A 16,786-nucleotide genomic window follows, 5' to 3' on the forward strand; every position below is an offset into this window, starting at 1 on the left:
GTTTTTTAAGGCCCATTACAGCTCCAGAGGCTGAGCTAAGCAAAGCCACATTTCTATGATTACTTACTTACATGAAAAGTCGCAAATAAAATATAAACTGCCCAGAGAAACACTGGCACATTTGTTAACAATATTTTATTTATTGTGAAATGTGGCAAAGAGTTTTTTTTTTTGCTGTTACACATTTTTTAAAAAAATAAACTCTAATTTACTCTAAAAATACAACTTCTATTTTTGCCTTAATTTATAGGAATCCAAAGTAAAAAGAAAAAGGCATAAATTATTTAATTTCCAGTCAATCCTCAGAAGAGCCCACAGTGAACATAGCATGTATAAACATTTCTGTAGATTTTCGGGAGGTACTATTCATGCTAGCCAAAAGTACGTGAGTGGCAAGCCCTCAGCCTGTGAGTCATATGTTAGAAAGCTTGGAAATAATAAGTACTAGTTTTTACATCACAAGCTCATTCTTTCAAAGTGGTTATTTAGAAAAATAAAGAGCCCTTGCCATACAAAATTCAGCAAAATATACATTTTAAAATTTCAGATTCACCACAGAAGATTGGTCGAATGAGTAAAGACCAATTTGAGAGTAAAGCGCTTCCCAAAAGGCAGGTTTCTGATAACAGTAGTATGAAAAATATATTTTTCTCTCATCCTAGAAAGTTCAATTTGCTATGCTTTGGGTAAAGTCCACAAGGCTTAAAAAACCTTGTCAAATGAGCACATCTGTGCCTGTCTAAGCACAACTTGTGGGGTGATAACGATATTCCAGAAATATCAGATGCTACAAATATTTCACACTAAGCGTACTAGTGCGTATTTTTTCACAAAAGTAAAACAGTCTAGAGAAATTAATATCAAATATAATAAATTACTGACTTGGGATTCTATTCCCTAGGCCCAGTTTTGAATAAATGTCTACAGTTTGCCTAACAGGACCTGGAAAATGTCCCTAAGCAACCATGCTGAATTAATTATATTCTTCTAGCCATAAAAAATTGAGGAAAAAGAGAAACTAAAGCAAAGGGAATTAAAAGGAGAATATATTTAGCTCAAAAATATTTAAGCTATTGTTTTTTTTAGTGTCAAGTAGCATTTCTTGGAAAACTAAAATGAAAATATAGCTTCATGTGCAGGTAACAGCATGGTAGGTGGCTATATATCACCAGATACTGGGAGTCTTCGGTCTTCATAAACTTGGGAGAGGAGGATTTAGACGTGGTCATTGAAGGCTTAGCCCTTCTGTTAAGAAGCAGCTCTGTCCCTTTCTGTCCTTGTCTTGAGCTGCTTTTCTTGCCGTCTCTCAATCTCCAATGTCCCTTTTCTTGCTTTTAATCTGAAGACCTGAGCTCACTGTCTTTGGTTCTCTAATGGTTCTTCTCTGAATTTTGTATCCAAGGGATCCAGAAGGGAGAAAAAATCTGATTTGGATTAAGGGTTACTGAAAATTTATGTTTATCTTCTTTTCAGTCTTTCAGTGTTCTTTGCTTCGAAGGGGAAATGTCAGTGTCTCAAAGAGGACTTCTGTGGCCACCCTGTCTAAAACAGTATCCCATTCCCCTTCCAATCAGGGTCCTAGCAACCAACATGCAGAGAGCTGAGTGGAGAGCCCTGAAGCCCCCTTCCCCACACAACAGCCTTGCAGGGAGGGAGTGGAAGAAAGACCCCCCCCAAACTCTCTCTAACTCTACCCTGCCATGTTCTGCCAGAGCCTAGCCCACTGGCAGAACCCAAATTGGAAGAAGCATGTGGAAAAGGGTTCGGAGGGGATCTGGAGAGGATGGAGATCTCTCCACACCCACTTCCTTCTCTGCCTCTTTACCTCATTTTACTTTCTTTAGAGTCTCTGCCATCATACTTAATGCTAACTTTTGTTAGTTGATTCTTTTTGTGGTAAGAAGGAAACTTGATGAAATAAACCTTTATTTTGAATTCTCTCGTTTTCCAGAATGTTGCTTGGCACATGGTCTGTACTCATTAAGTATTTGTGAAGGGAAGAAAAAGGGGAATTAGATGACTTTTTTCCCTCATGATGGATTTTTAGAAGGTATTTAAATATTACAAACTAGGGGAGCCTGGGTGGCTCAGTTGGTTGGGTGTCTGACTTTGGCTTAGGTCACGATCTCACAGTTTATGAGTTGGCGCCCCATGTCAGGCTCTGTGCTGACAGCTCAGAGTCTGGATCATACTTCAGATTCTGTGTCTCCCTCCCTTCCTCCCTCTTCCGTGTCTTTGCCCCTCCCCAGCTCACTCGCTCACTCACTGTCTCTCTCTCTCTCTCTGTCTCTCAAAAAATAAATAAACATAAAAAATGTAAATATTACAAAGTTACAGAAAAATATTAGGTATATATATTAAAAGTAAGACAACACTGTATAAGTAAATGAGTTTGGGAAAAGGTAGAGTGAAATATTCCCCATAGCTCCATGTTTTTATAAACAAGTCTGACTCTTTGTATCTTCATATTGTTTAAAACTGTGCACATATATTTCACACTATGTGCTCTCATAATAACACTATTCACCAGGGAGTTTACAAGGTATTTTCTAGGGTCCTACGCTGAGTTGATGATAGGAACATGGCTCAGGTATTCTGATGTAAGAATAGTTCTTGCATGTTGTGCTTAGCATGGAGCTCCAAGTAGATGAGCAATGGGTATGCCACAGGCATTTATCTATAGGACAGGAGTGCTGAATGCACACGCTCTAAAGCTAGATTGCCCTGGCCCAGTCTAAGCTCCACCTACCTTTATAGGTAACCTTGATAAATTACTAATCCTCTGTGTGCCTTGGTTTCTTAATCTGCACCATCATATAATAATAACTACAATCCCATTGGTTTGTTGTAAGGACTAAATTAACATAAGCGCCCAGAAAAGTGTCGGGGACATAGAAAGTGTGCTGGTTTTCTAGTGGAATATTTCTAATCAGCTGGAAGTATAACCTACTTCCTTCTATTCTTTTCTTCTGTCTGCTGTATGTGCAGAGAAAGACTCATGCAGCATACCCTGAACCAAAAACATACCCATTTGTGGTGCCTAGCAATGATTTATAGCTACTGGAGTACTGACAAATACACTTTAATAATTAATCTCTGAGTTAGTGGACATTTCATAGATGTGGGAGATGATAAGAGAATCTATTGAAATGATACAAAATATGCATGTTGCACTATCAGCTCTGGAATAGTGTGAAAAAAATATTTTGATGTGAGGCATAAAGTAATTCTATTAATAATAGTGGGGTCTGCATTTTTACTTTCTCACTGGGGGCACACACATGAATTTATTTGCAATATGGAATATTCTCCCATGTGCCACACAACCTCGTGTTCTATAACATACAGTTAAGTCATTTTTATAAGTTTGTGTAAATTTACATATTGCTATATGTAATCTCTGAGCAGTGTTCCTATCTGATAGAAATGCTATTTCCCTCTGCCCACCATTTTAATAAATACCTCTGTTTACAATTCCTATTTCTTCTCCTCCTGAACTTTTAGTCAACACTGAGATGAAGGCCCTGAATAAAGGCAATTAGCAAACACAGTCTTCCAGCTTTGAAATTTACTCAATGTTCTTAATAGTTCCCACAGATTTTCAGCTAGTTTTTTTAGACCAGACAGTGTGAGGAGGCAGGGAATTTTTACTGAGAGATGAGCTCCTCTGCATACATTCAAATAATTAAGATAGCCTCAGTTTTCATCCCTGATTCAAGGGGGATAGATACAGAATGAATGATGACATCATTTCTGTTAGAAGGGGGAAAAAATAAGACACAAAAAAGCAAACAAAGTAATAGAAGTTCAATGTCAACTAGGTGTCCTGTGTGTGATCTTAGTACACACTAAGGGCTGTCTTGGCCTGATGGGACAGTGGAGCAGTGGTCTCCTCAAAGAAAGTATCAGAGTTGTAGAGGGTTTAGACACCGACTATAATTCCTTTTGGGAAGGCTTTAGGGGAAAAAGCCTTGGTGGCCTCTTAATATTTTAGATAATGGCTTTATTTTATTAATGACATTCTGCCTCTGTAAGAGATTCTGTTCTATTTTTATTGGAACATACATGTGAGAATCCACTCCATTTGTGTAGGTCCAATTGGATGGTTTTGAAAAGAAGAAATACATTAAATTTAATCAGCTGATCATCTCTTGTTTGTTATGTGTTTAATAGCAAGATTTTTCCAAACCTATATAGTAAAATATATCCTGATTTACCAAAATTCTTTTTGAAGTCTGCTAGTACAAGACTTTTTTTAAATGTTTTTTTTACATTTATTTATTTTTTATAGACAGAGACAGAGCACAAGTGGCGGAGGGGCAGAGAGAGAAGGAGACACAGAATCCGAAGCAGGCTCCAGGCTCCGAGCTGTCAGCACAGAGCCCGACGCGGGGCTTGAACTCACACCGCGAGATCATGACCTGAGCCGAAGTTGGACGCTCAACTGACTGAGCCACCCAGGTGCCCTTAGTACAAGACTTTTTAAAAAAATTATTCTAATAAGCCTCAAGCCTTTAGACATCCTGCATGGGAAGATGGGGAAGGTTAACAAGATGTAAATCCAGTGGACCAACCTGGACTTTGGGTGGGCTTGACTGCATTAGTGGAGTCCGGGATTTTGAGCAAACGTGACTTAGGCCATTTTGAGGATCAGCACCAGAACTATGTAATCAGGTAGGATGGAAGGAGCTGATTTGCTGGACCATCAGCAGTTGGACAGATTTGAGGCCAAGGAGAACACAAGTAGTTAAGAATCTAACCATGAATAGACCTTGAGTGTTGCCATCCTCCTAATGGGAATAATGATAGTACATATTTCATAGGGCTGTTGTGAAAATTAATTGGGTTAAGAAATAAAAAGCTCTCACCAAAGTGTAATATGATAATTAATGTTATTATGATTGAGGCAGCAGAGAGGAGGAAAATATCTCAGTGTGATTAAGTATTCCAAGAAGTCTTTTGTAACTTATTTAAGAATCTTGCATATACCTAACCTTGAATGTCTGAGGTAGACTTGGGAAAATGGCAGGTTTTTTAAAAGGTTATTTTCTCCAGTGTCACAGGTGAGTAGGGAGGAAAGGAGTAGGCAGGATAACAGATGAAGAGATTTCAAGGAGTCAGAAAAATACAGCTCTGAGAGCCTCTCCAGTTTCATACTAGGGATGGCCTGCATTTCTTCTCAAATTATTATTTTAGTCACAAGCAATGCTTTCCAAATGGTCTCATGAAAAAAGATGTCACTTGGCATAGTCCCCTTACAAAACAGAAAATGAATTAAGCTTCAAATCTGGTCTTTTGTTTTGTCCATGAACAGGAGACTGTGACTATTTCTCTAAACTGAATACCTATAGGATGATTGATTGATTTTTAAATATTTTTAACATTTGTTTATTTTTGAGAGATAGAGACAGCATGAGTGGGGGAGGAGTGGAGAGAGAGGGAGACAATGAATCTGAAGCAGGCTCCAGGCTCTGAGCTGTCAGCACAGAGGTTGACAAGAGGCTCAAATCCGTGACCCGCAAGATTGTGACCAGAGCCAAAGTTGGGTGCTTAACCAACTGAGCCACCCAGACACCCCTAGGATGATTTAAATAAGCATATCATTTCCAAAATTCGGAGCTTCTAGAAGCCCACAGCATCAAGTGGAATGAAACTTTGATGATATTTGCAGCACTGAAGTCACTTGCTGTTACTGGCTGAATTGTGTCCTCTCAAATTTCATATGCAGAAGTCCCAACACTCAGGATTCCAGAATGTAACCGTATTTGGAGGTGAGGCCTTTAAAGAGGTGATTAAGGTAAAATGTGGCCTTTAGAATGGGACCCTATAATCCCATATGACTGGTCCTTATAAGAAAAGGTAGAGACATCAGGGATGTGCACACAGAGAAAAGGCCATCTGCAAGGTGGAGAGAGAGGCCTCAGGAGGAATGAACCTACTAATACCTTGATCTTGGACTTCCAGCCTCCAGAACTGTGAGAAAATAAATTTCTGTTGTTATGCCACCCGGTCTATAATATTTTGTTACAGTAGATTAACAGATTAACTAGCAGATTAACACACCTGCCTTTCACTAGAAATTTGAGCCTGAGTTTTCACATTATATGGGACCCAAATTTCAAGAAAGGTAAAGAGGGGGGCTCAGTCTCTACCTCCTTATTCAGGTTTTACAGTAATGAGTATGACAAAGCAGTGGGGTTATCTGCAGTTAGCACATGTCAAATATCTGAGTGGTCCTCATGTTTGGGCCCAGGCTGTGGCTGCTGAAATAGATGATACCACCGTGTAATTCTGACCCACAGAAATGTGCTGGGGGAGAAAAAGATAGCTGTTTGCAAAGATCCTTGACTCAGATGTCAAGACATGCACGTGTGCATGAGTACATGTATGTACATGTGCATGTACATTCATATAAACAGTCAAGTATTCACAGATGTCCACATTGTTAAGCAAAACAAAACAAAACACAACAAAAAAACAAAAAACAACCTTCCAACCTTCCTGCAATATCCTGGAGTCACAAGGCATTGTAGTCTACCAGAAACAAGACAAAATATGAGAAACCCACTGAGGATATGTGTAGTCTCCTCTGTGTCTTTCTTTTTTTTTTTTTTTTTTCCCACTAATGGTGCTGTGCCTGGGCATACTACTGACAGATGCTATGACAGGCCTCAGATGCTTCTTAGAACTGCCATCATAGTCTTCTAAAACCTTAGGACTGATTTGAAGAAGCTTCCTGTGCAGCCTAACATTAAAAAAAAAAGTCAGTGAAGCTAGGAATTCCAGTAGTTCTATCTTCCTGGAAAACTCACCCACTGGCATGTGAAGCCTACACTTATCTCTCCACCCAGTCACCAGTGTGGTCATGACCATGATTGGGCCCAAGCCGGCAGAGAGCTGCTGGCCATGTGCCACTCACTGTCAATGGGGGAGAGACACTGTTGAGTGACATGAGGTCACATGGGGCTCTCCATCCACAGAGTCTGACTGGAAGTGCAGCTGGTTCTAGAAAAGAACATGGCACTTCATCATATGTTTCCCTGCTATTAATGTGGTGAAAAACATAGTCAGCTTCTCTCTTAAATCACAAAAATCACAGGCAGCAACAGTTAATAGGGAATCCACATGTTGGCTCATCCGGGCTGTGTGCTAAGGCAAGCCAGAAACAGCTCCGCTTCTCAATTAGGTGAGAGTGAGTTTGGTCTGAATGGTGGACAAGCGCCCCTTTCTTCCACCCCACACCCGTCTGCCCTGCTTCTCTCATTAACATAAGCTTGCAATTAAGGCTCCGTGTTCTCAGGACACACTTGTTCCTTCAGGCCTGGGATGTGTCTGTGCCTTTTCCTTCCTTCGAGGAACTGCTGCTGCCCATTTGAAAAATCCAGAAATAAAGCTGTCAGTTTTAGCACATTAAATCATGCAATGATGAGAACAAAGCCGCTAACCAATCCTGAATCCCAATAACAAACCTCCAGAGGGACATTCTCCTGTCAGGGAAGCTCTTTCTGAAAGTGTCCACCTTTGAAAATATTTGGCACTCTCGAAAAAGGCATTAAATTTTATTAAGTCTAAATGAAGTTTATTTTACTTTTATGTGTTTTAATCTATATTTTAATGCAATGTGAGTTGTTATTGATGGACACATCTCGGTCCCTTTTGAGTGTGAGCAAATGATGCAGCTTATCGAGCAGACCTTCTTAAGTATTTTCCATTAAAATGTGGAAGGCATCTGACCAGTAAAACCATCCAGTGGATATTTACGAACAAGAGGCTCTGTAGCCGAGGTGTCCATACACAGTTGATCTATGGAGGGAGAAATTAAATCAAAAGAGTTGAATAAGTGTCTGGTGAGGCTGAAATAAATGTACAAATGGTACAAAGAACATAAAAAGGTAGAGGGAGAACAAATAAAAGAGACATTACAAATTATAGCAATCTTATTTTGTTTGTAAAGAGTCTTGCTTCCAAGAAGTTCAATGTGAATGTTTGATCAACCATTTATTTAACGAACATTTATAAGTATACCTACTAAGTGCCAGGCAGGCACTAGTATATAATGATATACTTTCTTGTCTTTGAAGATACCACGATCTACTGGGGCAGTGAGACTTTGACCTCACTCTAAAAACTCTGTAGAGATGTGAAGTACTCTGAGAAAAATGAACTCTGTTGAGGCTTTGTTGGGCTGAGGTGCTGGAGGTATTGATAAGGGCTTCCCAAATGGCTTCCCAAATGAGATCTTAAGGAAGGAACATAAAGAAGAGGATGGGTTTGTGTGGGACAGAAGCATGGCTCCAGGGGGGGAGCATTGAACAGGTAAAGGCAGTAAGACCAGAAAGGGTCTGATGGCTCTGGGGCTGATGGGAAGCCTCACATGAGTGTGCTGTGATATGCGGTAAAGAGGGAGATGAAGCCAGTAGGTAGCCCAGGGCTGGCCCAGGCTGAGGCATCTGAAGTATATCTTACGTTCATGGTGAGTTCGGTGGACTTTTTAAGCAGATAATCAGCTTTATTTTCCTGCAAATCCATTCTACTAAGCAGTGTGGAGGAGGGGTGAAAGCAGGCAAGTGGCACCAAGTGGAAGATTTTACAGTAGTTTGAACCAGCTTAACACCTTTCCCTTTTCCTTTCTCACCTAGCAACACCGGTCTGCAGCTCCACACTCTCTAACCTCTCGGAAATCGTTCCAGTTTCCCCCGCTGCAGTTTGGACTCCACCTGCTCTCTCTCTGGTTCCTGCTTCATTGGTTTAACCTGTGTTTTTTTCTCTCTTCAGGGCAGCAGCATCCACAAGTAGGGAGGAGAACAAGATTCGAGAGACCGTCTCAAAGGCACAGTCAACAAATGTATTTATTAGCTCAGTCTACTTCGTCCACACGCTGAAGATAACTTTGGTTATTTGGAGCTTCGGTAACTTACCTTCATTTTTTTCTTTCCCATTTCTTCTCATCTAGTCCCAAGCTCCGGTAGTTTTCATCTGGTCTGATGTTAGGGACACTTCTTTTGTCTGGGAATGTTCAGATATCTCAAGTTCAATCAGTTTAAGAATTCAAGTTTTTCTCTTTCTCTTTCCCCAACCAACTCTCTCCCCTAGTTTTTTTTTTTTTTTTTAATTTATTTATTTTGAGAGAGAGAGAGAGAAAATGCACCCATGTGCACAAGGATCGGTAGGGCAGAGAGAGAGAGAGAGAGACAGAGAGAGACAGAGAGAGACAGAGAGAGAGAGAGAATCCCAAGCAGGCTCTGTGCTGTGAGCATAGAGCCAATGCGGGGCTCAGTCCCAGGAACTGTGACATCATGACCTGAGTGGAAATCAGGAGTCAAACACACAATGGACTGAGCCACCCAGGTGCCCCTCCCCTAGGATTTGTGTAATAATCATGTTAATTGTGCTGTTCACCTAAAGAGGTCTCTGGAGTGTAAAAGGAACAAAATCCCAATGCCCAAAGCTACAGTAAATATCTACTGGGCACTATTTTAAATGCTGTGCATGAATTCATTCATTTAAGCCCACTGTAGTATGTACTTGTCTTCTACCTTTAAAGGACACAATTCACACAGTGCCTGGGTAGCTCAGTTGGTTAAGTGTCTGACTCTTGATTTCAACTCAGGTCATGCTCTCACATTTTGTGAGTTCAAGTCCCTCATCAGTCTCTCTGCTGTCAGCATAGAGCCTGCTTCAGATCCTCTGTGCTGCCCCCTCAACTGCCCCTCCCCAACGGCTTCTCTCTGTCTCTGTCTCTCTCTGTCTCTCTCTCTCTCAAAAATGAATAAACCCAAAGAAAACACACCTCATGACAAAAGTATTGTTGTTCCCATTCAGAAATTGAGAGCTTTTGCAATTTAGAGCAGATGAAAAAGATCTGGTATGATTGGGGACTTCCTTGATATTCCCCAAATCTTCCCTCTTCAGCCAGCCAACTTCTACCAGAATCATAGATCTATAGAATTTGAGATTCTCAGAATGAGAGGAATTTATAGGTATTGCTTTCAGTTCTCCTGGAGAAGCGCCAAGTGCTGGGCCTTGATGCATTGATTACTTCAGTCCTTGATTCACTGTGGACGGATTGTCGACTCTGTCTAGATATTCACTAAAGTGAAGTATGCTCTGCCCATATGGTCATCTGTCTTGCTTCAGCTTCAACATTTTCAGGGAATTCACTACCTCCTGAAACAGCCTGTTCTGTTGTCTCTTTAGTTTGTGGGACTTCTCATTTTGAACCAAATCTATTCCCTTCCAATGTCCAGTCGCTGGTCACAGTTTTACTTCATGAGACCACCTAGAACAAGTTTAATCTTTCTTCCACATGGCAACACTTTAATTATTTGAAGACTTTTTTTTAAAAATAAATTTCCACCCTCTCTAGCAGGTCTTCTTTTCCATGGCTATATATCTGTAGTTCTTCATGTGACCAGTTTCAAATCTCCTTGGAATCTCAGTGACTTCCTCAGGTTGGACCTCTCCAAACGTACCCGTTTCATCTTCCTGAGCCTATGTACACAGTGCTCAACACTCCATATAAGCCTCCAAGCCTGCTCTGTTTTCAGAAGGGTAGAAAGAAGTTACTCTTCCTTCTTTCCTGCTTGTATTAACTCCTAACATTTGGAGTTATGTGCTTGTGTTGATGTCTGTGCTCTCCTGCAATATAGCAAGAGTGGCAAAGACCATGACACATTTTGTTTTCAGAGGTATCCCCAGCAGTGTGCCTGCTATGAGTAAGTATGCAGTTAATGTTTGTGGAATGACTGAATAACTTAATTAAGTGAGTACATTGTTGTTATAGCCCAGTCAGCCCATTGTCAGGAAGGAAAACTGAGACCAGAGAAGTCAACGATGGGTGTAAGCAGAGCTAAGACGAGAACTCAGGCCCAGTGACTCCCACTTCAGACCTCGTGAGTGACGGCAAATCCAGAGGTCAGGGGGTGGGGAATGGCAGTAGTGGTGGTCAATATGAGACAGCCATTTTACCTCTGAAAGCCAGGCATCTGAGGCTCTTCTGGGGTCCTAGACAAACCGCACGGGAGTAGCCTTTGCATCCCAGCCTCACTTCCAGGTCAGAAGCCTACTCAGTGGGACAGGACTGCATTCGAGGCAGGTTTGGGCCTCAGCTGTGTATTCAGGGCTTTTCCAGGGCCCACAAAAAGCTCAAATATTGATTCAGCATCTCTCCTCTAAGATCTCCTAAGCTGCACTGGGAGAGGGCTGACAAATAAGAAACAGCCAAGGATGTGCCCAGAGAATTATTCCAGGGAAATGAAATGAAGTGTTGGCAGTACAGTGAAATAAATTCTGGTTTTGTTCTGCTCAAGCTCACTGAGAGGAAGGAAGGAGGCTGAGGCCATTACAGTTCTTAGAAAACAAAGCAAAACTGGTTGTCAGTTACTGCTTGCTCCTGCACGCCTCGTTCATAGATGTGTCTGGCCTGATCACAGGAGAATTATGGCTCTCGTTCCATAAACAGCGCTGATCCATATCCTCCCTTGGAGACTCTGAGGGGGATTCTGGATAGTATTTTATGACTTGAAACAACGTATAATATAAGCCCCTAATCGGATGGTAATGGTCTACTCTGTCACCTCGTGATATACAAGTGCCAATAACAACATGAATAATGCATACCATCGTTAAGTTCTGTGGTTTTGCATGATTTCATTCGTTCTTCAAAAATAGGTATTATCCCCATTTTTTAGGTTCAGGAATCAAGGTGCAGAGAGTGCTAATTTGTTTTGAAACCAGATCTGCCTAATGCTAACGCCAGTTTTCTTAACCCTATGCTCAGTACTTGTATAATGAGTTAAGAAAATCAGTATCGATCTAGGTGTGGTTTTCTGTTTTTTTTTTTTAAACGTGTATTTATTTTGAGAGAGAGAGAAGAGAATATGAATGAAGGAGGGGCAGAGAGAGAGGAGAGAGAGAACCCCAAGCAGGCTCCATGCTGTCAGTGCAGAGCCCCACGTGGGGCTCAATCTCATGAACTGTGAGATCATGACCTGAGCCGAAATCAGTAGTCGGATGTTCAACCAACAGATCGACCCAGGCACTCCAGTTCTCCCGTTTCAGACAGAGACTTTCTTCACACATTGCTGTCTTTCTGCCTTGAATGTTCTTACAACACACCCCCAACTTTACCTAGTTTCTTCTCACCCTTATGGATTCCATGCAAGTGCTGCCTCTTCCAAGAAGCCTTCTTGGTCTGCCCCCCATCCCCCATCACCTGAGTTTGTATAGCACCACTTTCAGATTTCTGCCATTGCAACAATGATTGTTTGCTTAATATCTTGTTTTCCCCACTGTTACACTGGAAACCCCTTAAGGTCATAGGCCATTTTCTTATTCTTTTTATCCTTTTCTACTTTATTTTTTATTTTCAAATTTTTATTTAAATTCCAGTTAGTTAATATACAGTGCAATATTGGTTTCAGGAGTAGAATTCAATGAGTCATCACTTACATACCACACCCAGTGCTCATCACAACAAGTGCCCTCCTTAATGCCCCTCACCCATCTAGCCCATCCCTCACCCACCTCCCTCCATCAACCCTCAGTTTGCTCTTTATCCTTCTGTGTCTCATGGTTTGTTTCCCTCTCTCTTTCCCCCTTCCCCATACATTCATCTGTTTTGTTTCTTAAATTCCACGTATGAGTCAAATCATATGGTATTTGTCTTTCTTTGACTTATTTCACTTAATACACTCTAGCTCCGTCCACATCATTGCAAATGGCAAGATTTCATTCTTTTTGATGGCTGAGTAATATTCTGTTGTATGTACACCACATCTTTTTTGTCCATTCATCAGTCGGTGGGCATTTGGGCTCTTTCCACAGTTTGGCCAGAGGCCATTTCTTATTAAGCCTGTGCCTCCAGTGCCTGGAGTAAGTCGGTGGTCCTGATGGGTTTCAGTTATCAAATGGAAGACAGGCTCTGGAGCACCCAGTAACCATTTGGGCCATGTTTTCTAATCACACTGTGGTAGGATTGGTTTAAATAACTAAATTCTTCCAGAAGTCAGAGTGTTGCCTTTTGTCAGTGTCCCCAGCTAAGCACTTGACATGAGTAAGTATTCAATACAGTACCCAGAAAAATTCTACCAAAGAAATACTAAACTAAACAAAAGACAAAGCTCAGAGGAGATGAAGAAAGTTATTCAAGGTGGCAAAGCATAGTAGGAATGAGCTGGGACTCTGGAGTAAGGGCGACCCGGCTTTAAATCCCAGCTCTGTCACTGCCTGGCACTTGATCTAGCAAGTGAAGGATTGTTTCTGAAACCCAACTTCATCAGAAAACCAGGGATAATACTAATGTCAACATTAAAGGCCAGCTGTGAGAATTATTTACAATCCTGTGTCTTAGCACGAAACCCAGCATAATGTTAGCACCAGTAAATGGCAGCTATTTTTATATAGCTGCATACTTCTCTCTTTTCTAACAGACATGCAAAGGTCTTGAAATGCATTTTTCTTGAGAAATGCTTTGACACTGAGATACATCCAGAATGTTGCTAATCTGATATGTAGGTAGAGGTGACTAGGTGTCTATGACTCCATATCCATGGCATCTAAAATATGGGACTTGTGCTTTCAGGTTGGTTCTAGGCATATGTAAAATCTTCTTCCACATGCCGCTCTCAAGAAGAATCAGTCACTTGAAGATAGTGTATTTTATAATTTATATTTTATGGTAATTTTTATGTTGCACTTTCTTTCTATACTATGAGCTACTTAGGGCAGAAATTGTTTCTAATGTACCTTTCTTTGGGCTTTGCATACAGTGTGATGTCAGGCATATAGTAGATACCTTTTTATTTTTAGCACTTATCACAGCTGTTCTTGAAAGTTTTGTAAAGTATAATTACGTTTAATATATGTCTCTCCTAAGAGGCTGTGAGAAGCAGAGAGTTAAGATGGGAGAGAAACAGGGAGTAAAGATGAGAAAGAAGCTCATTTAATTTTATACCTTCAGGTACCGGGACCTCTGCAAAAAATAGCTCTTTTTCTTTTTCTTTTCTTTTCTTTTCTTTTCTTTTCTTTTCTTTTCTTTTCTTTTCTTTTCTTTTCTTTTCTTTTTTTTCTTTTTTTTGCCATGGAATGCTGGAGCCAACTGTCCTCTCCATATCCACTGCTGCTAATACTTTGAGAAGAGCTGTTTCTAGGATTAGGGTTATAGATGTGACTGCAGGGAGTCCCATGTCTTTGCAGTCCACTCACCGTTATCTCCCCAGTGTCTACCAAAGTGTCAGGTACATAGCAAATACTCAGAAATTACTGAACTTGAATGTTTTCCAACACCTGATAGGGAAACAAGAGTCATGGGAAGGAGTCCCAAAGAGCCTTTGATACACCTGCCTAGGGGAACTCCTTATAGGGGGCTCTCAGACTTCAGAGTATAGAAGGATCTGTATTGCACTGTATTGCACATACAGTGCAATATTGGTTTCAGGAGTAGAATTCAATGAGTCAGTACATGGAAACATTGTCAGGACGTGATTGGAGGTGGGGGTGAGGACGGAGGAGACAAAGTGACTGAGAGAAATTCTAGCCTGGCACAGAGCATGCAGGCTATTCTAAGGTAATGCTAGCAAAGCTGGAGAACCCAGATGTGTCCAGCAAGCCTGTGACGGGTGATAGGGGAGGCAGTGACAGAATCCAGGCAGGGGTAAAAACATCAGGGTAGCCTAGTAACTTGGTGTGGACCCTAATCACAGGACTAGACATGAGTCTCTGGGAGACAGGTTGATTAGAGCGAAGTAGGACGCCTGTCCTGGGGGCACCAGGATGCCGAGAACATGAGTGAGGCAGAGTTCAGAAACAAGACTGGACTGATGGGCTGCGGTCCTTCTGTATGACACAGACACAGATCCAGCATCTCGCCCTAGTAGCTTGTCTCTTGTGTTGTAGTCGTCATGCTGCATGGCAGTGACCTGCTTGTATTTCTGTCTCCCTCCCTACGTGGTGAGCAACTTGAGGGCATGGGCCATATGCTGTTGTTGTTCTTGTTCTTATTATTATTGCTGCTATTGTGTTTCTTCATGTCTTTGGTACTTAGTTCAGAGCTTGGCACATGATATCTATCCCTTAAGTGTTTACTGAATGATGGCATGAGTGGATGGGTGGGTGGATTTGTGAATGATTTATTTTCCTTCCATCCCCTGACCCCACATTGGGAGACAGGTGTTTAAATCCTTCTGGCAGGAAAGCAGGGCACTCCCAGGAGCTGGAGCAGGTCAGAATATGCATGTGGGAATTAAGTGGTCTCGGTTGTGGGGAAAGGCAAACCAAAGAGGTGGGGATCAGCAAAGGGAAAACTTTGAATAACTAGTCATTAGTCATTGACCTTGGTGTGGCTGAATCGGTCATTCTAGTCTTTTTTTTTTTTTTTATCAGAACAGTTTATCAGAAGGATGGTGGGGAGGGTGAGAAGGAGGGAGAAGAGGTTTAGTTCATGCAGTTACTTTATTCATATTTTCAGTTTCACACTTTATAAGATTCTTATAACACACATTTATTATTGTCCCTTTAAAGATGGGGAAACCAAATAATTTGCTTAAGGTTACAGTGCTGCTCCAGGGCAGTCCAGAACTGGAGGCACTCTCTAGTGAGTGTTTAATTTAGGGCTGTGAGGATAGAAGATGGATATTATGAATGCATTGCATGCCTAGGGAGAGGGATTTCTATTCAGGACTATTCAGTACTATTTCAGTACCCTTGACATACACAACTGGCCCATCAAGACATGGAAAAACTCTTAGGACAGATTTCATCAACCCTCAATTTGTTTTTACATAGTTTTATGATATTGATTAATTAGCAGCCATAGGAAAGTGGTATTTACTTAGTTAATAATCAGCATTTTGGGGGCACACATACTCTGTGGCATTTGGCATTAGAGACACAAGAATAATGAAAATATGCTTATCCTTTGTTGAGCAACTAGAAGTGTGCTAACATTTCCCACACATTTTCCTAATTCCTCCTCACGCGAATTCTAATGAGTCGATATTATCATCTCCAACTGACAGGTGAAAAAAGGAAGGCTCAAAAGGTTAACTAACTTAGCTCTGCCATTTTCACATTCTGAACTTGGATGGTTCTTTTTGACTTTAGCCCCCATATTCTTGTTATTACGGCGTGCGTGTATCAGGGGTTCATAATCCATTCGGAGAGGCAGATTGTAAATGTATAATTAAATATAATAAATGATGTAAGTGCCTTAATAGAAGTTACAAAGCACTGGTGGGGCTAATCAGTTCTTCAACCAGAGAAGGCAGCAGTGTGGAGGTGATGTGCAAACCGGGCCTTAAATGAGACCTAGTTTTATATCTGAAACTAAGTAACATTGTGTGTCAGTAATACTTCAATTAAAAAAAAAAAAAAAAAAAAGGGCCTGGGTGGCTCAGTCAGTTTAGTGTCTGACTCCTAATTTCTGCTCAGGTCATGATCTCATGGTTCGTGGAATTGAGCCCCATGTGCGGCTCTGCACTGACAGAGTGAAAAATGTGAGTGAAAAATGTGAAAAAAAAACCCAAAAACCTTTAAATGAGGAATAGTTTTTAAAGAAAGTACTCGTCCACCTTGTGTGTTAAAATAACTTTAAATATGTGAAAAATGTGAGTGAAAATATGAAAAAAAACTTTAAATGAGCAATAGTTTGTAAAGAAACTACTCGTCTGCTGTGTGTGTTAAAATAACTTTAAATTCTCAGCAAATAACTGGTGGGCAGAAAAATATGTTCCATGTATGCAACCTTCCCTTTGCTTGAGTGCCCATCACCTCCTATGCTGCCTGGGGA

The 16,786-nt window shown here is 41.0% G+C and overlaps 1 long non-coding RNA gene across 1 annotated transcript; it reads right to left on the minus strand.

Annotated features, from left to right (window-relative positions):
- Positions 1-7,603: 7,603 nt before the first annotated feature.
- On the minus strand, positions 7,604-9,212 carry LOC131488567 (uncharacterized). The gene is made up of 3 exons (XR_009250252.1): positions 8,919-9,212; positions 8,636-8,769; positions 7,604-7,803 (listed from the first exon to the last, which is right to left on the minus strand). It is a non-coding gene; the product is annotated as an uncharacterized LOC131488567 (long non-coding RNA).
- Positions 9,213-16,786: the final 7,574 nt, after the last annotated feature.

The sequence above is a fragment of the Neofelis nebulosa genome, chromosome 10 (genome assembly GCF_028018385.1).
Source record: "Neofelis nebulosa isolate mNeoNeb1 chromosome 10, mNeoNeb1.pri, whole genome shotgun sequence".
NCBI classification, from domain to species: domain Eukaryota; kingdom Metazoa; phylum Chordata; class Mammalia; order Carnivora; family Felidae; genus Neofelis; species Neofelis nebulosa.